We start from the raw sequence: 24,935 nt of genomic DNA, 5'->3' as shown, positions 1-24,935 counted from the left end.
TGGTACTACCCAAGATTGGAGAACAATGGTTTGATTTTGGAGTGTCCTTCTCCTAGAAGAGCTGCTTACCATAGCTAAAGAGTCTCTTCTAGCCTTACCAAGAGGAAAGTAGCCACTGAACAATTACAGTGCAGTAGCTAACCCCTTGGGTGAAGAAGAATTGTTTGGTAATCTCAGTGTTGTCAGGTGTATGAGGACAGAGGAGATTGTGGAGAGAATAGGCCAGACTATTCGTTGTATGTGTAGACAAAGGGAAAATGAGACGTAGCCAGAGATAGGATCCAATGTAGTACTGCCTGGCCAGTCAAAAGACACAATAACTCTCTAGCGGTAGTATCTCAACGGGTGGTTGGTACCCTGGACAACCTACTACCTATAAAGGACTGAAATATTTCTACAAATTAAGCAATAATTCTGTAACATAATTCCTGCTTGAGATTTCCCAATGGCAGATCAATCAATCAATCAACCAATTCTATCAGTCAAACAAGAAATAGATCTTTGGGATAGAAGTGAATGCACAAAACTATCGTATCAAGTTGTGGTGAGATAAATTTCTCTAAACGAATATGTGGTGAACGTGTTACCTCCAGACGAACATGTTGTGAACGTGTTACCTCAAGACGAACATGTTGTGAACGTGTTACCTCCAGACGAACATGTTTTGAATGTGTAATCTCAAGACGAACACGCTTTGAGCGTGTTACCTCAAGACGAACACATTTTGAACGTGTTACCTCAAGACGAACATGTTTTGAACGTGTTACCTCAAGACGAACATGTTGTGAACGTGTTACCTCCAGACTAACATGTTTTGAACATATTATCTCAAGACGAACATGTTTTGAACGTGTTATCTCAAGACGAACATGTTTTGAACGTGTTACCTCAAGACGAACATGTTTTGAACGTGTTACCTCAAGACGAACATGTTTTGAACGTGTTATCTCAAGACGAACATGTTTTGAACGTGTTATCTTAAGACGAACACGTTTTGAACGTGTTACCTCAAGACGAACATGCCTTGTGCGTGTTATCTCAGTGTTTTGAACGTGTTATCTCAAGACGAACATGTTTTGAACGTGTTATCTCAAGACGAACATGTTTTGAACGTGTTATCATGAACACTACATAACATGTTTACATCAGCCACTATATAAAATCAATCAGAATAGGTCAAAGGTCAAAACTATAAAACAAAAAATAAAGAAGAGAAGCGTGTGTGTTCATAAGTGCGTGTCCCACACTTTAAAAAAACTATTTACATATCCATTAGTTTTTTGTATTTAATAATTAACAGCTTTTTATAATTTTCTTTATTTTAATCTACACTTTAGAAGGAATTATTCATATCAGATTAAAACACAAAACATTAAAACAAGAGATAAAAAACAATGTTTTTGCTGACTTGATAATCAGTTTCTCTCCCTAGAAGACTTTCTTGGTGTAATAGGCCCCGCCCCCTGACACTTAGCCCCGCCCCCTGACACTTAGCCCGCCTCCTGACTCTTAGCCCCGCCCCCTGACTCCCAGAGTCACTGAACAGCAGTGTTTCCCCTTTAGGGGAAAATACCCCATTTTAGGGGAATCAGGTGGTGTTTAGGGTTGAGCCTAGGGGAATCCTAAAAAGGCCAAAATCTAAGGGAATTTCGATGTCTTTAGGGTTAATTGTTTATTTTCTAGGGTGTTAAAAGATTCTCTCTCGATGAATATAAAAAATTCCTATTTTTTCATTTTTCTTAGTTCATGAACAAGAAAATATTACTATAAAAAAAAGGTAAAGAGGGGCTGTTCTAAAGACAAAGGCTTCTCTCTCCGACCAAGTCCGACGGGAAGCACATGTTGGTGGTTTTCCAAACACATTTCAGTTTAAGTTCAAAGCGACAAGATTCTCTAAAAGAATTCCAGAATTTTGTAGGTGCAGCTCCTAACAAAATTTTAGCTCCAGGCCGGACCAAGTTTCTTTCCTTGGAAAACTGCGTCAAACGATTACTGGAACAATGGGAGGCTCTCAGATTATATTTCACTGATATTGTGTTTACAGATCCACTGGACAGTAAGGACGCCATTCTGCAATCTCTCAATAATAAATTTACCCTTGCCTATCTAGAATTTTTGGCCGATAACCTAAGTTGCCTCAATAGTTTCAATACACAATTTCAATTAGAGATTCCAAATTTTTATTGTCTAAAAAAAGAAGTTAGCAATTTAATAAGGAGCATATGCTCAGATTTTATGAGCATTCCATGTGTTGAAAAGTTTAATATAATGTACTGGATCCAAAGCATTCATTATTTTCATCAAGTATTGTGTCAGCTGAAAACATATATTTAGGAGTGTTGGCTATGGAGACAATGAGAGAGTTAAAACAAAAAAGCAGTGCCCATGATATAAAAATATTTTATGAAAGTTGTTTGAATTTTCTAATTGAATCTGTAAAGGAGATTCAAAATAGATTTTCCCTTAGTGAGCCTATTCACGCAATAGTTCAGTGTTTGAATCCAATGAATGCTGCTAATCTTGAGCCTAAATCACTGGCATCTGTCTTTGATGCTATACCACAGCTGTATAAATATGCAGATAGAAGCAACACAGATGAAGAGTGGAGATCCCATTGTTTCAGTGAGGAGTTGAATGGCCAGTTACCATGTTTACAGTACTGGGATATTGTATTAAACAAGAAAAATGCTGCAAACCTTCCATGCTTTCCAAATTTAATGGTTGTTATCTCTGTATTGTTATCTTTGCCATTTTCTAATGCTAGTGTGGAGAGATTTTTTAGTAAATTTAATCTAACAAAAACCCCACAGAGGACTAAGTTAAAAAATGAAACACTTTGTGGTTTAATGCACATGGTTTACCATCTAAGTAATAAAGGTATAACTACAGATGGTCTCAGGATTTATGACCGAATAGTTTCAGCAGTTAGGGCAGTATTATTATCATTGTTAATAGCCAAGCTACAACCCTAGTTGGAAAAGCAAGATGCTATAAGCCCAAGGGCTCCAACAGGGAAAAATAGCCCAGTGAGGAAAGGAAATAAGGAAATACATAAATGATGAGAACAAATTAACAATATATAATTCTAGAAACAGTAACAGCATCAAAACAGATATGTCCTGTATAAACTATTAACAACGTCAAACACAGATATGTCATATACATACAATAAAAAGACTCATGTCAGCCTGGTCAACATAATAACATTTGCTCCAACTTTGAACTTTTGAAGTTCTACTGATTCAACTACCCGATTAGGAAGATCATTCCACAACTTGGTAACAGCTGGAATAAAACTTCTAGAATACTGTGTAGTATTGAGCCTCATGATAGAGAAGGCCTGGCTATTAGAATTAACTGCCTGCCTAGTATTACGAACAGGATAGAATTGTCCAGGGAGAACTGCATGCTGCATGTAAAGGATGGTCAGAGTTATGAAAAATCTTATGCAACATGCATAACGAACTAATTGAACGACTGTGCCAAAGATTAATATCTAGATCAGGAATAAGAAATTTAATAGACCGTAAGTTTCTGCCCAACAAATTAAGATGAGAATCAGCAGCTGAACACCAGACAGGAGAACAATACTCAAAACAAGGTAGAATGAAAGAATTAAAACACTTCTTCAGAATAGATTGATCACCGAAAACCTTGTAAGACTTTCTCAATAAGCCAATTTTTTGTGCAAATGAAGAAGACACAGACCTTATGTGTTTCTCGAAAATAAATTTGCTGTCGAGAATCACACCTAAAATTTTGAAAGAGTCATACAAATTCAAAGAAACATTTTCAATACTGAGATCCGGATGTTGAGGAGCCACAGTCCCATTCCAGTCTGCTTGGGATTTTATATAAATTTTACAAGAGTATGATATATCAGGGACAGGCTGCTCAGTCTTCACTACTAATGAAATCAAGGCATGATCAGATGTCCCGACTGGAGAACCAACCTTACTAGTTATAACGCCAGGGAAGTCAGTGTATACGAGGTCCAAGCAATTACCAGACCTGTGAGTAGCTTCATTTATGATTTGCTCACAGCCTGATTCAGAGGCAAAGTCTAAAGCTGTTAAGCCATGGCGATCGGTTGGAGAGATAGAACTTAACCACTCCCAATGGGGAGCATTAAAATCACCAACAAAGACAAAAGAAGCCTTTCTATCATCTTCTTTTATCTTAGCCATAATGGTAAGAAGACAATCGAAGATAGAATTATCCATGTTTGGATTCCGGTAGATCGAACACAAATAAAAGTGATTATGCCTGCCACAAACTATTACCCTGGCCCTAGGGATGGCATCAAGTTTCAACATTATTGCTTCTTAAAACCAGTTATAAGGAGCTCAGATGAGTGTCTCATATTAGAAACCAAAGTTTCTGAGCACAAAAGAATATCATACTGTCTGGACGCAACTGTAAGGTCTTGGATATTTGCGTGAAGACCACAAATATTGCAATACAGAAGGCGACATTGATGAAATCTAGGACGTACTGGTCCCGGATTTCGCTCAATGTCTCCAGACAGCATAAGAATTAATAGAAATAAAAAAAGACATCATACTTAAAAACTAGATTAACAAGAATTATGACAAAAACAATATGTACAGAATTACAAATAAAGTGATTGATGATACCCATAGACTATAGTAACAAATCGGAAAAACTGGTCAACATGGAGGAGCCGATACACCATGCAAGGCTAAATACCCTCCAGGATAGCCACTTCAACTGAAGGGAGGACAGAAAGGATGGTTTTGAGAAGAAAAAGGAAAAGACAACCTCTTGATAAACCACCAGGCATCTATGGCCCTTCTGTTAAGCCTGCCCAACACACCATTTAAAAAAAATAGAGGAAAAAAAATAAGATAGCATAGTGTGCCCGAGTGTACCCTTAAGCAAGAGAACTCTAACCCAAGACAATGGAAGACCATGATATAGAGGCTATGGCACTACCCAAGACGAGAGAACAATGGTTTAATTTTGGAGTGTCCTTCTCCTAGAAGAGCTGCTTACCATAGCCAAAGAGTCTCTTCTACCCTTACCAAGAGGAAAGTACACTGAACAAATTTCAGTACAGTAATCAACCCTTTGGGTGAAGAAGTGTTAAGTATCTCATTGTTGTCATGTGTATGAGGAAAGATGAGAATGTGTAAATAATAGGCCAGACTATTCTGTGTAAGTGTAGGCAAAGAAAAAATAAGCCGTAACCTGAGAGAGGGATCCAATGCATTACTGTCTGGCCAGTCAAAGTATCCAATACCTCTCTAGTGGTAGTATCTCAACGGGCAGCTGGTGCCCTGGCCAACCTACTACCTACAGAGTAATGCAACATGTAATGACAGTAACAGGAATGTTTAGATGAAAGTTCAATAGTAGTTTATGATGATGTGAGGCAGATCATTTGCTGAGCAATAAATAACAATTGTTTACAGTATGCATATATGATATGACCATAGATGTATTTTATGCTATTCCTTATGAAGAATGAAAGTTTTGTTACTTAACAGTTTCATGGATATTGGATTTTTGCTAAAGTCAGTGATTATTATTACAAAATACTTTATGCACAAGCACTGTGTGGTACTGTTTCAAAGATAGTGTTAAGGTAATAATGGTTTTGGGCATATCTTGACAGGCAAAGTAATTCTACATTTTGCTGAAGTCAGTAATTATTGATGGAAACTAGTTACTTCATAACCCCTGTGTAGTACTGTTTCACAGGACTAAGGACATACAATATTGGCTTTTATATGGAAAGAATAATCTTGTAATATATTGCAGATGTTACATGTCATTGGAAATAATGGTACTGTGTATATTTACTGTAGGCATATATGTGATAATGCTGCTGCAATCAAATGGTACTGCATATGTGATATTTACTGTCGGCTTATATGTGACACTGCTGCAAAGATAGTGTTAAGTATTTATTTTTCTTCGCATATCCCTTTAAAAAAAGTGAACGTTGTGTTTATTTTGTGATTCTTTTCTACATATATCAGTCACATGTCACTAGATTGAAAGTAAACTATGATGCCATTATTATAGGCCAGTTTATAAGAAGTGCAATTACTTTATTTATGAAAAATTACATTATTATGTTTGTTTTGTTAGAGATTATTTTCTTATTACTGTGAATAAGAGAAATAATAAAATTTCCAATGTATACTCCAATATATTGTATTTTTACCAATGTTACCCTATCTTTATTGGTAATTCTGAAGAATAACTGCACATGGACCGCAAGGAACGTAACCGAGACTACAACATCCACTAGGGATTTTGGCATCCAATGTATTTCCCCGTGTTTAGTACTGGCCCCTGGTGCTTATTTACATTTGACCACCTAAAAATAACGGTAAATTCTTAATAAGCAACCCGAACACTCTAGGAAACTGTAATTTTCAAATACCCGGCGCGGAGTTATTATTAAGATTTATACCTTTATTGATTTAGGGGAATCCGTGCCAATCTAGGGGAATTTGAGGCCCAGATCTAGGGTAAAATAAATTCAGGCCGTGGAAACCCTGACTACAATTGACAGTTTTCTAATCTTTGGAAGGGTATATATACTCTTATAAATTGTAAAGTCTCTTCCCAAATTAGTGTGTTGATCGGAAACACCATTTATTGTTGTTGTTGTTGTTGTTGTTGTTGTTGTTGTTGTTGTAGAAATCCCTCGTTGATAGTCCACAAAAATTTTATGCAAATACAAATCCTTTGTGGGTTTCTATTGCATGAAATGTAACAAGTGTGACCTTAGCAAGTGTCTACATGAAACATAGGCCTAGGTGATGTCTTATATATTGTTTTTTTATTCAATTTTGTATTTCAACATGGTTTTTTTTAACTCTTATTATCAAAATACAATTATATTTCAATAAATTACACAAATGTAGTTATGAACTTATACAAAGTGAAATATGTGATTTAAACATTCTTTTGTTAAACAATTCGAAATATTACTTAGTAAATTTACTTTCATTTAATATTATCCAATTAATTTTCTCGCATTTTTTTTCATTTCCATCTGAGCATTGTGAGATTTTTGCATCACACACACACACACACACACACACACACACACACACACACACATATATATATATATATATATATATATATATATATATATATATATATATATATATATATATATATATATATATATATATATATATATATATATATATATATATATATTTTCATTTTTTATCTTTCGTAAAACATCAAGATGAAAATTGCAGATAAAAATTATTGGAATAAAGTTATTTTACTTTTACCAACTAATACTTGCAATGAACCTTTAATATAACAAACTTTAAAGATAAATAGAGAATTGTTGGTATAAAATATCTATTTCTATTAGCTTTTGAAACTCATTTACTATATATTTCATAAAAGTAACATTTGATGGACATAATTTTAACCGTCAATAGCTGTCCATAGCTGTCCATAGTAGTGTACGTGTACATAGAATTTCTTTAGATCCCAAGCCTGAAAAGTATATAAAAACACAAAGAAATTATATAAACATACCATAAAACTAATAAAATTTATTATTAGTACCGTCGAATATTTTCAAATGATAATTTAGATATGACTTTCAATATGATATTTTGTATTTAGGCTTGTTGACATAGATTCTTATAGGTATTTCTGTCATGGCGTCTGGGGAAATTGTCCCCAAATAAGAAAAATCTGGGGATTTCTGGGGCAAGTTTTGGGAATCATTTTGACAATTTAGGCAAAATTTCATTTTTTATGGCTACAAAAATTCCTGAAGGAAATTATATAACACAGTATAACAAAAAGATAATACATAACACGTAGGTTAGACTGTGTTGAAGAATGCTAGGGAGAAAATTTACTTTATTTTAGGGTAATTTTGATATATTTTTGGTTTGTTTAGGGACTTCCCTTCATTGGCAATATGACTGATGGAGTGGTGGCACTAGACAAAATGTCTTCCTCAGTCAACAAGTTTTTATATATTTTTGTGTGTTTTAAGTGACTTTGCTATAAGTATTAGTGTTTTAAACTAAGTTATGTAACTTTATTGTTAACTTAACCTATAGTTAGAGGTGACAAACTCAGAAATTATCTGTAAAATGAAGAAGAGCTCTGGTGTGCTTCATTCTGTGCCTACTTCAGTAAAGTCATTCATAATCCAGGCTTCTTTTAGTCCTCATGTTGTATAAAGGTCAAATTACAGTCTATTTTAGGTAGAATTGTAGTTTTAGTTTAATACAGGACAAAACTTCTATAGGGGAAAACCCTCTTTCCCTTCATTAAATATCCACAAATGAACCGTTCTGCCATGGTCCCTTCCCAACTGACACGTGGTGGGAACCGGTGGTTTAGTTGGAAGGAAAACAGGAAAATCCTCATTATTGATGATTTAGATAAACTTGAAATTAATTACAAACAGAAGGAAAAACAGTTTGTTCCTCAAGGAAATTTGTCCTGAAATAAAATATAAAATTTGAGGTTTTGCACTATTGACAGTACTCCATAAATTCTGCCCTGTATGCATTATTCAAGGATCTTGCATTCTATACGTAATCTTATCCTGTGCTTTAACCGACTGCTTTTGCCGTTGTTTTATTTGCAATGACGTCAATGGGATGTGTCCTGGCTTAAGGTACCTCCACCTAACCTTACTGAGGTCATAACCTCCCCCCCCCCCACTTGTGTCAGGTACAGCATTTCAAAACAGAATACACCGTAGGCTGTGTCTTCTGTTGTCTGTAGCAAATGTTGTAATTAAGAGAAAAATACAAAACTCTGAGGCTCCGTCCACACAATGAACTTTAAGGTGACGTCAGAAGCGTAGAAGCAGCAAACAAAGATCTGTAAAGTTTTTATCAAATTTTGGGAGTTTTTACCACAGCAACGAGACTTGTACCTGGAGGATAAAGATTGGAGAGATGGTGAGTTTGATAAAATCGTTGCCTTAAGTATGAAGTTAGGTTTTATCACCAATTCTGTATAGACAAGACAAATTGGTTTTATTTTTTTTATAGTTTCGGTCAGAACAACATTTTCTAATAAAAAAAATACTCTTTCAACAGGAAAACTCCCAATTTTCAATATTAACCTTACCCGATAATCATGTAGCTGTCAACTCCGTTGCCCGACAGAATTCTACGGAAGGGATACGCCAGCGATCACTATACAAGAAGGGGGTGTACTCACCAGCGCCACCTGTGGCCAGGTACTATAGTACTTCTTGTTGACACCACTTCAATTTTTCCTCTGTCGTGCTTCCGGCAAGACATTCATGGATACGCTCTTAATTTTGGAGTCTTTTCACGGTTTTTGGTGAAGTATTTCTCTAAGATTTCAGCTTTCGCTATACAGGATACTTGTCTTTTAGCTTAGATAGCTTTTAGATTAGTTTTGATTAATGGTTTAACGATATTTTGCCTTATTTTGGAATCCCCCCTTGACTGTTCTTTGATTCAAGATGTCCGACCTTGCTCAAGCTCCTCCCCATAGGCGATGTAGGACTTGTATTAGGCGTATTCCGAAGGCCTCGGTTGATCCTCACTCCGTTTGTTCCAACTGTCGGGGAAAATCCTGTCAGTTGGAAGATCGATGTGAGGAATGCGCCGGACTTTCGGAACTTGAATTTGTTCGATTCCTCAAGTACACTACTAAGTTAGAGAGAGAGAGAGTTAGGAGGAGTTCGGCTCGCTCTTCACTTTATTCCTCACCCCATGATCCTCAACCTTTTCCTCCCCCTGTAGTGGCTACCCCCGATCCTACTATTTGTGCTCAGCCTGATATGTCTGATGTTTTGCGTGCCATTCAGGCTTTAGGTGACAAAGTGGAATCGGTAGTGTGTGACCACAAGTTCCTTTTGGCCGACGTCAAGGAACTTAAGGTGAAAAGTGCGGTGGGAAGTGGTAGTGCCAGTGCTGTGCCGAGTGCTAGTGTCAGTGTCAGTGTTGTGCGTGAGGGTACTTCTGTGCGTGCCAGTCGTCCTCCCAGTCCGGGACCTCTTGCAAGCTCCCAAGCCCAGGGGAGAAGCAATGTCGAAGGGCAAAAGGGTTCGGCAGGACTTGATCGGCGCACAGCAGTATCCTCGGTGGTTGCGGGCGTATCTTACAGAGATCGTCACTTCCACCCTCAGACGATTGAGCCCTTATTTTCCTCGTCTGCAGAAGAACTTTCGGGGAGAAAACGCTGGTCTCAGGTCTCAAGACCTCTTAAGCGCAAAGTCCAGACCGCACAACCCGGATGTAGTCATTGGGCTAGCTCTGACTCGCCGCAGTCATCAGGTGACTGCACGCCTCCTAAGAGAAGTAAGGCGAGACCTCAACAGACCTCAACTTCTGTTAAGGCTCTGCCTCAACAGACCTCAACGTCTGTTGATCCCAAGATGGCTGTGCTACAGTCTATGCAGTCGCAGCTTGCGGTATTGATGCGTGAGTTTCAGGCAGAGAAGGTTACACCTCCTCCTGCGAGCGCTCCTCCTCCTCTACGCAGTCCAGTCTGCCAGACGTACGAAGTTGAGGTTCCTCAAGCTACCTCCATGCGTGAGCTACCGCGTTGGGAGTTGCCAGCTACCAGCGTTGTACTGCAACCACCTCCTCCTTGAGGCAGGAACCCCTTACCTCGCGGCAACCTCCTCAACAATGGGGACAGGAGTCTTATGCCTTACAATCTCCTCTTCCTGTGAGGCAAGAGTTTCTTACAGTTAGACCTTCCTCTCGGCAGCAACCTCTTGAGGTACGACAACCTCTACCATCCTTGAGGCAGTCACCTCAGCTCTCGCAGCTGATACCTCCACCTTCCTCGAGGCGAGAACCTCAACTCTTGAGGCAAGCACCTCAAGAACCTCAACTCGTGAGACAGGAGCCGCTTTCTGCGCAGCCGCCACCTCAACTCTCGCTGCACCCACCTCAAGAACCTCAACTCGGGAGTCAGGAACTGCTTACTGCGCAGCCACCTCTACCCTTGAAGCAAGCGCAACTCTTGAGACAGGAACCTCATGCAATGAGTCAGCCACCTCAGCGCATGCATCTACCGCTTTCTCCTCAGCTTGAGCAGTCTTTGCAGCCTGAACCTCAGGTTTTACTACAGTCACCTCTCGCCACACTTGCTCCCCAGACTCCCGCAGAGCCTCCTTCTTCCCAGCCTCATGACTTTGTCATTACTAGCCCTCATCCTCTTCAACAGAGACTTGAGGATGAATCCGCAAGTGTTTATGCACCCGCTTGTCAGGATTCTGCCGTTCAGCATACCGCTGTAACTTTACCTCTCGCTTCTCAACACTCAGGTGATGAGGTTTCTGAAGAGGAAGCTGCGCACCTGGATTATCCCTCTTCTGACGTGGAGGAACCCAAGTCGTTACCACCCTCCATTGACTTTCGCAAGGTCCTGGCTCTTTTCAGAGAAGTTTACCCGGATCACTTTGTTTCTGCTACCCCTCGCTCTCCTCCATCAGAATTTTCTCTAGGCATGCAAACTGTTAAGTCTGCCTACACTAAGCTCGTCTTCGCTAGATCTTCTAAGAGAGCTTTGAGAATGTTAGGGGAGTGGTTACATTCCAAGCAGCAACTAGGGAAGACGTCATTCATGTTTCCTCCTACTAAGCTGACATCTAAGGCGGGCGTATGGTATGCCACAGGAGAGGAACCAGGCTTGGGAATCCCTGCCTCTGCCCAGGCTGACTTCTCAAGTTTGGTTGACTCTCCACGAAGGTCGGCTATGAGGCGCTCTAAGGTCTGCTGGACCTTTTCTGACTTAGACCACTTCTTAAAGGGAGTCTTTCGCGCCTTTAAGATTTTTAATTTTCTCGACTGGTGCCTGGGGGCCTTGAGCAAGAAGACTGCCCCATCCGACAAGGACTCGGCCATGCTTATAATGTCCTGTATGGATAAGGCAATTCGCGATGGTTCCGGCGAACTTGCCTCCATGTTTGTTTCGGGAGTACTCAAGAAAAGGGAACAACTCTGCACCTTTCTTTCCACTGGTATCACCTCTTGTCAAAGGTCTCAGTTACTTTTTGCTCCGCTTTCTAAGTTCCTGTTTCCTGAGGACCTTATCAAGGAATTGTCTGCGGCCCTTATTCAGAAGGACACTCATGACCTTGTGGCCTCTTCAGCTCGTAAGGCTAAGGTTGCTCCTTCGGTTCCTAGAACTTACCGCACCCCAGTGACCGATACTCCTGCTTCAAGATTTATTCCGCCCTTTCGTGGCAGAGCCCCCAGCCGAGGAAGTACCCGTTCAGACGGTTTCAGGGGCAGGTCCAGGAATGGTTCCAAGCCTTCGAAAGGCAAACATTGACTCTCCTCCTCTCCAGACAGCAGTAGGAGCCAGACTCAAGATCTTCTGGCAAGCTTGGGAAAGAAGAGGTGCAGACGCCCAGTCTGTCAAGTGGCTAAGGGAGGGTTACAGGATACCATTCTGCCGCAATCCCCCTCTGACCACTTCTCCCATCAACCTCTCTCCCAACTACAAGGAAAAGGAAAAGAGGCTAGCGTTGCACCAAGAGGTGTCGCTCCTGTTACAGAAGGAGGCAGTGGTGATAGTCCGGGACCATCAATCCCCGGGCTTCTACAACCGTCTCTTTCTGGTGGCCAAGAAGACAGGAGGTTGGAGACCGGTGCTGGACGTCAGCGCGCTCAATGCTTATGTCACCAAGCAGACGTTCACTATGGAGACGACGAAGTCGGTCCTAGCAGCGGTCAGGCAGGAGGACTGGATGGTCTCATTGGATCTGAAAGACGCCTACTTTCACGTTCCTATTCATCCAGACTCCCAACCTTTCCTGAGATTCGTTTTTGGAAAGGTTGTGTACCAATTCAGAGCCCTGTGTTTTGGCCTAAGCACGGCTCCTATGGTGTTTACGCGACTGATGAGGAATGTTGCGAAATTCCTCCACTTGGCGGACATCAGAGCCTCCCTTTATTTAGACGACTGGCTGTTAAGAGCCCCCACAAGTCGTCGCTGTCTGGAGAGTCTCAACTGGACTTTGGACTTGATCAAGGAACTGGGTCTTTTAGTCAACTTAGAAAAGTCCCAACTTATTCCTTCCCAAACTATCGTTTACCTGGGAATGGAGATTCGGAGTCAAGCTTTTCGGGCTTTTCCGTCGGCCCCAAGAATCAGCCAAGCCCTAGAGTGCATTCTGAGCATGCTGAAGAGGAACAGATGCTCGGTGAGACAGTGGATGAGTCTAACAGGGACCCTGTCATCGTTAGCCCTGTTCATCGAGTTAGGGAGACTCAACCTCCGCCCCCTTCAATTCCATCTAGCAGCTCACTGGGACAAGAATATGACGCTCGAAGCGGTCTCTATTCCTGTTACCAAAGAGATGAAGGCTACTCTCATGTGGTGGAAGAGCAACATCCTTCTCAAGGAGGGTCTATCGTTAGCAGTTCAGACCCCCAACCTTCATCTCTATTCGGACGCATCAGACTCAGGCTGGGGCGCGACCTTGGACGGACAGGAATGCTCGGGAACATGGAACAAGGAACAGGAAACGCTTCACATCAACTGCAAGGAGTTGCTGGCAGTTCATCTAGCCTTAATGAACTTCAAGTCCCTCCTGCTAAACAAGGTGGTGGAGGTGAACTCCGACAACACCACAGCCTTGGCTTACATCTCCAAGCAGGGAGGGACCCATTCGAGGAAGCTGTACGAGATAGCAAGGGACCTCCTCATTTGGTCAAGAAGTCTAAACCTCTCTCTGCTAACGAGGTTCATTCAGGGTAACATGAACGTCTCGGCAGATCGCCTCAGCAGGAAAGATCAAGTCATCCCCACGGAATGGACCCTTCACAAGAGCGTGTGCAACAGACTTTGGACCTTGTGGGGTCAGCCAACGATAGATCTGTTCGCCACCTCCATGACCAAGAGGCTCCCCTTATACTGTTCCCCAGTTCCAGACCCAGCAGCAGTTCACGTGGATGCTTTTCTGCTGGATTGGTCCCATCTAGAGCTATATGCATTCCCGCCGTTCAAGATCATCAACAGAGTCATTCAGAAGTTCGTCTCTCACGAAGGGACACGGCTGACGCTGGTTGCTCCCCTTTGGCCTGCAAGAGAATGGTTCACAGAGGTACTTCAATGGCTGGTCGACGTTCCCAGGACTCTCCCTCTAAGAGTGGACCTTCTACGTCAACCTCACGTAAGGAAGGTACACCCAAACCTCCACGCTCTTCGTCTGACTGCCTTCAGACTGTCGAAAGACTCACTAGAGCTAGAGGCTTTTCGAAGGAGGCGGCCAGAGCGATTGCCAGAGCAAGGAGGATATCCACTCGTAGAGTCTATCAATCCAAGTGGGAAGTCTTCCGAGGCTGGTGCAGAGCCAATGCAGTTTCCTCTACCAATACCTCTGTAACCCAAGTCGCTGACTTCCTGTTACATCTTAGGAATGTGAGATCTCTTTCGGCTCCTACGATCAAAGGGTACAGAAGTATGTTGGCTTCAGTTCTCCGCCACAGAGGTTTGGATCTTTCCTCCAACAAGGATCTACAGGACATCCTTAAATCTTTCGAGACTACTAAAGAACGTCGATTGTCCACTCCAGGCTGGAATCTAGACGTAGTCTTAAGGTTCCTTATGTCTCCTAGGTTTGAACCTCTCCAGTCAGCTTCGTTCAAAGACCTTACCCTCAAGACTCTTTTCCTCGTCTGCCTTGCAACAGCCAAAAGAGTTAGTGAGGTTCACGCCTTCAGCAGGAACATAGGATTCACATCCGAATCAGCAACATGTTCCTTACAGCTCGGTTTTTTAGCAAAAAATGAACTTCCTTCACGTCCTTGGCCTAGATCGTTCGATATTCCTAGCCTTTCCAACATGGTGGGTAACGAGCTAGAGAGAGTTCTTTGCCCTGTCAGAGCTCTTAAATACTACCTTAAAAGGTCAAAACCTTTAAGAGGACAATCAGAGGCCTTATGGTGTGTCATCAAGAAACCTTCGATGCCTATGTCCAAAAACGCAGTTTCGTATTATATAAGGCTGCTGATTAGAGAAGCTCATTCTCACATGAAGGATGAAGACCTTGCTTTGCTGAAGGTAAGGACCCACGAAGTGAGAGCTGTAGCTACTTCGATGGCCTTTAAACAGAACCGTTCTCTGCAAAGTATTATGGATGCAACCTTTTGGAGGAGCAAGTCAGTGTTTGCATCATTTTATCTCAAAGATGTCCAGTCTCTTTACGAGAACTGCTACACCCTGGGACCATTCGTAGCAGCGAGTGCAGTAGTAGGTGAGGGCTCAGCCACTACATTCCCTTAATCCCATAACCTTTTTTAACCTTTCTCTTGAATGCTTTTATTGTTGTTTTTTGGGTTGTTACGGTAGGCTAGAAGCCTTCCGCATCCTAGTTGATTTGGCGGGTGGTCAATTCGTTCTTGAGAAGCGCCTAGGTTAGAGGTTGTGTAGAGGTCCTTTAGTATGGGTTGCAGCCCTTTTTTACTTCAGCACCTTAGGGTTGTTCAGCCTCCTAAGAGGAACGCTGCGCTCAGTAAGGAAGACGAACTTGTTAAAGGCAGAGTAATGGTTCAAGTCGACTTCCTTACCAGGTACTTATAATTTCATTGTTATTTTGAATAACTGATAATATGAAATACGGGATACTTAGCTTCATGATATACTTGCTCACTGGTTTCACCCACCTCCCTGGGTGTGAATCAGCTACATGATTATCGGGTAAGGTTAATATTGAAAAATGTTATTTTCATTAGTAAAATAAATTTTTGAATATACTTACCCGATAATCATGATTTAATTGACCCACCCTTCCTCCCCATAGAGACCCTCTTAATGAGAGAATGCCTTGATGAAGTCATTGAGCTTCAGCACGGCATTTCATTCCCGTGCTGAATCTTGGTGACGGGCAAGAGGGCTCTCGAACTTCGGGAAATTGCTCCCCCAGTTCGAATCTAAATTTCTCTCTTTCATCTTTTTCTTCTGCTTAATATTACTTCGACCTTCTCTTAATTTTATCAACTTTCTTTCATCTTGCTGTCCTATCTCTATGATTATTATTTTTCTTAGTTATATATATATGTAGATGTATGCATATATATATATATTTATTTATTGTATTTGTTCATTTATTTATTTATCTATTTTTTTTTCTATTTTATTTAAATGGCGTGGATATTTCCACATTCGTTATTACTGCCTGCTTAGATGAATGGGAGAAGGGATCACGGTTGGGAGGTATTCGCATTCAAAGCTATATATGAGAGTATTGGATGATCTCAGCCATCCCAAAGATGGTTTGGACCTTTTTGGCGGAACTACTCTCAAGGGTTGGGTCATCGGAATCCAGGGGGATCCAATCCTTGAGGTGGGACTCTCGGCTTTTGGCCGGAAGCCCATCATTACAGATATGGGGAGGATGATTCCATATTACTTTGGTCTCAGTCCTAACAGGCGGGTTTAGCTTACACCTGTGCCTCTATATCTGTTTTGATGCTATCCTTCGGGTAGGGTATGGAGTGGACCATCGGGGAAATATACTCTCATTGTGCCGATAGTGGAGAATGCAAATTTCCTTTCCAACGTATGATACTTTCTTATAATTCTCAAGCAGGTACCCCAACAAAACAACAAAAAACCTGAAAATCCCATCCTTAAATATGGACCCTTCAAATACTGACTCCCCATCCCCTGGATTTGCTGACTCCCCCCCGGCACTGTTGACGACTTCTGCTACTGTAATTAAGGAAAACTCTGTTGACGACCTTCGAACTAAAAAGGACCACTCTACTGATGTTAAAAAATCTAGCAATTTGGGTAACACAGGGAAACTACGATTCCTTCATGTTTCCCAAATCCCATTAGAGACAAATTATGATGATATATATAGAGCATTTGAGTGCTATGGATTGATAAAGGAAATAAGGATGAGACTTGGAGATGAAAAATGGGACTCTTGGATATCTTTTGAAAGTCACGATGAGGCGTTTAATGCCATAAGTAATATTAGTAGTATCAAAATTAACGAATTGAACATCATGGGAGCTCTTTGTGATAAGGTCCCAAAGGAATTGGATGTGTACAAACCTGCTGATTGGTTTGAAAAAGATAGAAATGTACCCATGCCTTCACAGAGAAAACCCAAACCACCAATGTGGCTCTTAGCTGAACCTAAAGGGATAATAGGGAATTATTTTAAGATATGTAAGTTTATCCAAAAAAAAGTAGGAACCATAGCACCTGGAGATATATCTCGTTTTGGGAAGAACAGTTATCTCATCCATGCCAAATCTTCGACTCAGTCTGCAATACTGTCTAACTTACAGACAGGCAGTGATGAAATTACATTGGAAATGAAACCTCATCTTAATTTTAGTTATGGAAGGGGAGTGGTCTTTAATAAGGACCTATACGAATTTACAGAGGAGGAGATACTTTCTATGTGTCCATTAAATGTATGGAAAGTGCATAAGATTCCTGGAACTTCAATGATTATACTCACTTTCCAGGATGCTGATGTACCTTTCCATATTTTTATTGAAAATGAAAGGATTAAAGTTCGGCCTTTCAAACAAAAGCCCCTGCAATGTTTTAATTGTTTTAAATTTGGACACCCATCCAAAGTTTGTAAAAATGGAAAATTGTGTGGTATTTGCTCCAAAACTTATCATGGAGAATGTACACTTGAGGCCAGGTGTTCAAATTGCAATTTGAATCATAAATCAACTGATAGGAGATGCGAACTGTATAAGTTGGAGGAAGCTGCCCTAAACAAATCAAGTTTAGAACACATAAGTGTGGGACATGCAAAAAGATTGTTGAATAAATCAACCAGCTATGCAAAGGCCTTAAAATCAAAGGTAAATTTACCACAGGAGACAGCAACCCCACCTAGCACTGCCAGTAATCCTAAGAAAAGAAATACAACCTCTGATAATAAAGTACTGCATGACAAGGTAATCATATCGCCTTCTGAGGCTTTGCCACAGCATATTAAAAATGGGTCATTGCCCATTTCTGTACAGCCTTCGTCCCCCATTACCAGCAATAGTACTAACCTCTCCCAGGCTATGTCCTTGCCTGATTTGATGGAGATGCCACCTGACACCAAGTTACCAGGTGCACCTGTATTGGGGAAGGTGCAAAAACCTGGTAGCTCAAAACCTACTAATCGGAAAAGAGAGAGACCTCCATCTCTCTCGCCCCCCTCCATAAGAAATATCAAAATTACGACGTCAAATAAGTATGATGATTTGTCAGTTGATATTTCTGATCTGGAAGTCAATTTAAATAAATCGGAAATTCAAGTGGAGGTCCACCAACCTCCTCAACAATCAGATCAAAAAGACAAAAAGAAAATCATAAATTCTAAACCCAATCTATCAAGACCCTCTTTAATAAAACCACCAAAAAATAGTGTTAGATCAAACACTGCTAATGGGAAGACTCCATCCAAGGGGTCTACCAAATTATAAACCATAGTTTTTTCCTCCATTTTGCAATGGAATTGTCAGGGTTTAAGGGCCAAATATGAAGAACTTAAGCTCCTTATTCATGAGCATTCCCCCATAATTATTTGTCTACAGGAGAGCAAACTTGATCATAATACCCCTTCCCCTCGCGAATACATTAGTTATAGGACACCATATGATCACCAAGTGGGGAGCCATGGCGGAAGTCTCATATACGTTCGTCGAGATGTTCCCCAAGTTTCTCTGTCTATTCGTACACCTCTGCAGGCAGTGGTTGTACAGATCGACATAGGGCGAAAATATACAATTTGTTCTCTGTACTTGCCTCCAAATGATAACATTTTGTATGACAACTTAGTGGAGGTGATTCAACAACTCCCTCAACCTTTCCTTTTACTTGGAGATTTGAATGGTAGACACCCTTTGTGGGGTGATGTTTTAGCAAACACGAGGGGAAATATCATATCATCAATTGTGGAAAATGAAGATGTGGGACTCCTTAATACAGGAGAGCCCACACACTTTCATGTCCAGACAGGTACCTTGTCATGTATTGACCTATCAATCGTAAGCTCTAATTGCCTTCTCGACTTTGATTGGAGAACATTAGATGATTGGCATACTAGTGATCACGCACCAATCATTATAAACACCAACAATGGTCCACCTTTACAGGGATCGCCACGATGGAATCTTGACACGGCGGACTGGGATAAATTTCGTGAACTAAGCGAAATTGAGGGGGATGCAGGACAAGTTGAAAATATCGATGATGCCATAGACTTACTGAATGGAACTCTCCATACAGCAGGAGTCAATTCAATTCCCAAAACAACAGGGTTATTCAAACGACGACCCGTCCCGTGGTGGTCTTCAGAACTAACTGCCCTCCACAGAGCCACAAGAAGATCTCCAACACGATTGCGTAGACGCAGAACTGATGAGAATTTAATTATGTACAAGAAATGTAGAGCACAGTTCCGTCGTGCCATGAAAGAAGCAAGGCTCCAGTCATGGATGTCTTTTGTTTCCTCCATTAACAGTAGGACACCACCATCTGCTGTGTGGAGGAAAGTAAAAAAGATAGCTGGCAAATTCACCCCCAACCCACCACCAGTGTTGAAGGTGAATGGCCAGTATGTAACCGAAGCAAATGATGTTAGCAATGCCCTGGCTAATCATTTTTCAAATGTATCCAGCAAGTGTGAAGGAGCCCCTGGTCACCAGTATAGGAGCACTGAAGAAAAGAAAATTTTAAATTTTGCAACAAGAAGGGAAGAGTCGTATAATTCTCCTTTCACTGAAAGAGAATTTGATTCCGCACTTGCTCATTGCAATGATACAGCCCCTGGACCCGATGGAATTCCATATGCAATGATTAAACATGTACATTTTAATACAAAGCTATTTATTTTAAGTATTATTAATAGAATATGGCATGATCATAGTTACCCAAGTGTTTGGGAACTAGCCATTATTTTAGCCTTTTTAAAACCCGGTAAAGACAAGTTTTTAGCAGCAAACTATCGTCCAATTGCATTGACATCTTGTTTATGTAAAATCATGGAGAAGATGGTCAATGCAAGGCTGGTGTGGTACCTTGAAAAGAAAGGTATTTTATCACCGATTCAATGTGGATTCCGAAAAATGCACTCAACGACTGATGTGTTGATACGACTAGAGTCTTCTATTTGTGAAGCCTTTGCTTCCAAACAGCACCATGTTACAGTATTTTTTGACCTTGAAAAGGCCTATGATACCACATGGAGATATGGTATTCTTAAAACCATTCATGAATTGGGATTGAGAGGAGAGCTGCCACTATTTATTCAGGCATTTCTTTCACGTAGAGTTTTTCAAGTGAGAGTGGGGGAAACTCTATCAGAGAGTAAGTGCCAGGAAGAAGGAGTTCCTCAGGGTAGTGTGCTGAGTGTAACCCTTTTTGCACTAGCAATTAATGGGATATCCTCAGCCATTCCCCAGGATGTTCTCTCAACATTATTTGTGGATGATCTCTCAATATCATTTGCTGGCACTAAAATGGCAATGGTTGAGAGAAAAATCCAACTCTCTATTGATAAAATTATCCAGTGGGCTGACATGAATGGATTTAAGTTCTCGACAAGTAAAACTACCATTGTCCATTTTTGTCGTATCCGGGGAGTACATCCAGACCCGGATATATACATTAAAAGTCAACGGATACCATGTGCAAGAGAAGCTAAATTTTTAGGTTTGATATTTGATTGTAGGCTTACATGGGTTTCTCACTTAAAAGCATTAAAAGCTAAATGTGTTGAAGCTCTGAATATCTTAAAAGTATTATCCCATACATCATGGGGGGCAGACCGCAGTACTATTTTAAAATTATACAAGGCCTTGATTTTTTCCAAAATTAGTTATGGTTGTGAGGTATATTCTTCAGCCACCTCAAGCCGGTTAAAAATATTAGACTCGATACATCATGCAGGTATTAGATTATCTACTGGAGCTTTTAAAACCTCGCCTATCCCAAGTCTCCTTGTTGATGCTGGAGAGTTACCTCTAGACCTTTACCGAATGTCTTCCGTTCTTCGGTATTGGTTTAGATTGCAAAGACTCCCTAACTCTCTAGCCTTTCAGACTGCAAGCCTTGTAAGACACGCATCATACTTTGAGTTGCACCCAAAATCTCCTCAACCCTATGGCTTTCGGGTGAAACGATTATTAAATAGTCTGGATATAATTAGAAATAAGGTACTTCCATTCAAGGTATCATCAACGCCTCCATGGAAGTTACCAGAGATATCTTTTTGTAAATATTTTATTGGAGATAAGAAGAATATGTCAGACCTAGAAGCCAGGTCTCTTTTTAATGAACATGTTAAAGAACATAGAGGATCAACTTTTATCTATACTGATGGCTCCAAATCTGATGCTGGCGTTGGATTTGGAGTACATAGTAATGGTTTTAATTGTAGAGGTGCACTTCCTCTGACCGCTTCCATATTTACTGCCGAACTGTATGGCATATTAACCGCTATTGAGAAAATAGCATTGGAGAAGGAGGGTAATTTTACAATTTTTAGTGATGCAAGGAGTGTCCTTCAAGCTATGGAAGTTTTTAATTCTAATAACCCTCTAGTTTTAAAGATTTTAGAATGGCTTCTCATTATTGGACGGAGAGGTATAACAGTTCAATTTTGTTGGGTTCCAGCACATGTAGGTGTGTCTGGGAATGAGAAGGCAGATTCACTGGCTAAGGAGGCTGCATCCGAGTTGCTGCCAAGAAGGTATCCCATTGCCTGTAATGATTTCTTACCTGTCATCAAGAACTTGGTTTGCAATAAATGGCAACAGCAATGGGATAGTCAAGATGGCAATAAAATGCGAGAGATAACAAATGACATATCTCCTTGGAGGTATAATATGATGCCCCGAAAATGGGAGACGTCTCTTTGTCGTCTCCGTATTGGTCACACTCGGTTGACACACGAGTTTCTGCTGAAGGGCCAACACCAACCGTATTGTGATGACTGCTTAGTACCTCTAACAGTAAGGCATTTGTTGACCGAATGCCCCAATTATAACAACTTGCGGAATAGATATTTGTTTGAGGCTCGAGGTGAGGGTGGCAGGTTCATCCTTGCCAAGATTCTTGGAAATGATGTGTCCTACCATGCAAGTGGCATTTTTAGATTTATTTCAGAAGCAGGTCTTCTGAAAAATATTTAACTTTTATTACATTCAACTTTTATGATTTTAATTGAATACTCTTTTATTTTTTATTTTATTTTATCTTTTATTTTTGTATACATAAATTAAATGTTACCGGCGTCAATGACCTCAGATGTCAGGATGCCTGAAAACTTTAAATCAATCAATCAATCCCCATAGAGAACCAGTGGATCGAGGAAAAATTGAAGTGGTGTCAACAAGAAGTACTATAGTACCTGGCCACAGGTGGCGCTGGTGAGTACACCCCCTTCTTGTATAGTGATCGCTGGCGTATCCCTTCCGTAGAATTCTGTCGGGCAACGGAGTTGACAGCTACATGATTATCGGGTAAGTATATTCAAAAATTTATTTTACTAATGAAAATAACATTTTAAACAAAAAAAAATACATTTACTTTTGGTGCTAATGAATAATCAGTGATATACCCTAATATATCCGCCGTTAATGGCCGACACCGGAAATCCTTTTATTGTATTGAAGTGGTGCATAGTTGCATCTTGTTAACAGGAAAAGGAAGGTTTCCTGTACTGGGGCTTCAGCAGAAATATCCAGTTTCGAGATGAGATTATTAAATGTATTTGGATCCATTCTCGTATAATATGTGAAATCTAGTTCCTATTCGCTTCCCAACTCCCACCAGTATTACTGTTACAAGACTTCCCAAATTTTCTTATCTCTGCACCCAATTTTCTTCCTTATTTTTTCTATTACACTAAAAAAAAGAAATCTTTTTGCTCGTACGACTATTTTCTCGTTACTCGTACACCAATCACTTGTGCTGCCATCACTAGTCACCACCACCAGGAGGCTCTCACTGTCCAACTGTCATTGCTTGGACGCAAGCATAAAGGCCCTTAGTGATCTTTGTTCGATGAGATGAAAAGTTCAGCGAACAATGTTCTGTTGTGTATTAATATTTGGTCAGCCAATGTCACTTGTTAAGGTTTTGAAATATACAGAGCAATTAATATTCTATACAGTTATGGAATAGGGGGAAAATACGATGAAATGGGAGGAATTATCCGCAAATAAATATAATGCTCGAGTATCCTTGTTATACTGTACTATACTCTCAAATAGCCGAGTACTTTGTTTCATGAAGTTGTAACTTTACAAAAGTTTCCAAAATTTCCAGAATGTACCTTACCCTTTCCCTTACCCTTTCCCTTACCCTTTCCCTTTACCCTTTCCCTTACCCTTTCCCTTTCCCTTTCCCTTACCCTTTCCCTTACCCTTTCCCTTTACCCTTTCCCTTACCCTTTCCCTTTCCCTTTCCCTTTACCCTTTCCCTTACCCTTTCTCTTTTTCTTTCCCTTTCCCTTACCCTTTCCCTTTACCCTTTCCCTTTCCCTTTACCCTTTCCCTTACCCTTACCCTTTCTCTTTTTCTTTCCCTTTCCCTTACCCTTTCCCTTTCCCTTTCCCTTTCCCTTTCCCTTACCCTTTCCCTTTCCCTTTCCCTTTCCCTTTCCCTTACCCTTTCCCTTTCCCTTTACCCTTTCCCTTACCCTTTCCCTTTCCCTTTCCCTTTACCCTTTCCCTTACCCTTTCCCTTACCCTTTCCCTTACCCTTTCCCTTTCCCTTTCCCTTACCCTTTCCCTTAACCTTTCCCTTACCCTTTCCCTTAACCTTTCCCTTACCCTTTCCCTTAACCTTTCCCTTTCCCTTTCCCTTAACCTTTCCCTTTCCCCTTACCCTTTCCCTTTCCCTTACCCTTTCCCTTACCCTTTCCCTTTACCCTTTCCCTTTCCCTTTCCCTTTACCCTTTCCCTTTACCCTTTCCCTTACCCTTTCCCTTACCCTTTCCCTTTCCCTTTACCCTTTCCCTTACCCTTTCCCTTTCCCTTTCCCTTTACCCTTTCCCTTTACCCTTTCCCTTACCCTTACCCTTTCCCTTACCCTTTCCCTTTCCCTTTCCCTTACCCTTTCCCTTACCCTTTCCCTTTCCCTTTCCCTTTACCCTTTCCCTTTACCCTTTCCCTTACCCTTTCTCTTTTTCTTTCCCTTTCCCTTACCCTTTCCCTTTCCCTTTCCCTTTCCCTTACCCTTTCCCTTTCCCTTTCCCTTTCCCTTTCCCTTTACCCTTTCCCTTACCCTTTCCCTTACCCTTTCCCTTTTTCTTTCCCTTTCCCTTACCCTTTCCCTTTCCCTTTCCCTTAACCTTTCCCTTACCCTTTCCCTTACCCTTTCCCTTTCCCTTTCCCTTAACCTTTCCCTTTCCCCTAACCTTTCCCTTTCCCCTTACCCTTTCTCTTTCCCTTTACCCTTTCCCTTACCCTTTCCCTTTCCCTTTCCCTTACCCTTTCCCTTACCCTTTCCCTTTACCCTTTCCCTTTCCCTTTCCCTTTACCCTTTCCCTTTACCCTTTCCCTTACCCTTTCTCTTTTTCTTTCCCTTTCCCTTTCCCTTACCCTTTCCCTTTCCCTTTCCCTTTCCCTTACCCTTTCCCTTTCCCTTTCCCTTACCCTTTCCCTTACCCTTTCCCTTTACCCTTTCCCTTACCCTTTCCCTTTCCCTTTCCCTTTACCCTTTCCCTTACCCTTTCCCTTACCCTTTCCCTTACCCTTTCCCTTACCCTTTCCCTTTCCCTTTCCCTTTCCCTTACCCTTTCCCTTAACCTTTCCCTTACCCTTTCCCTTAACCTTTCCCTTTCCCTTTCCCTTAACCTTTCCCTTTCCCCTTACCCTTTCTCTTTCCCTTTTCCCTTTCCCTTTCCCTTTCTTAAATGTGATGCATTTCGAACTTCATTTTCACACCATGTTCAAACCTCACTTCTAAGCTTCACTTCCAAATTTC

The 24,935-nt window shown here is 41.0% G+C and overlaps 1 long non-coding RNA gene across 1 annotated transcript in view; it reads left to right on the top strand.

The window, feature by feature from the left end:
• Positions 1 to 7,946: 7,946 nt before the first annotated feature.
• LOC137618718 (uncharacterized) overlaps positions 7,947 to 24,935 on the top strand; it is a 32,883-nt gene continuing 15,894 nt past the window's right edge. Inside the window, exon 1 of the long non-coding RNA XR_011039824.1 lies at positions 7,947 to 8,936. This is a non-coding gene — a long non-coding RNA (uncharacterized lncRNA). The remainder of the gene's footprint in view (positions 8,937 to 24,935) is intronic.

The sequence above is a fragment of the Palaemon carinicauda genome, chromosome 25 (assembly GCF_036898095.1).
Source record: "Palaemon carinicauda isolate YSFRI2023 chromosome 25, ASM3689809v2, whole genome shotgun sequence".
NCBI lineage: Eukaryota > Metazoa > Arthropoda > Malacostraca > Decapoda > Palaemonidae > Palaemon > Palaemon carinicauda.
Note: the sequence above shows the minus strand (reverse complement) of the source record. Positions and strands in the feature narration are given on the sequence as shown.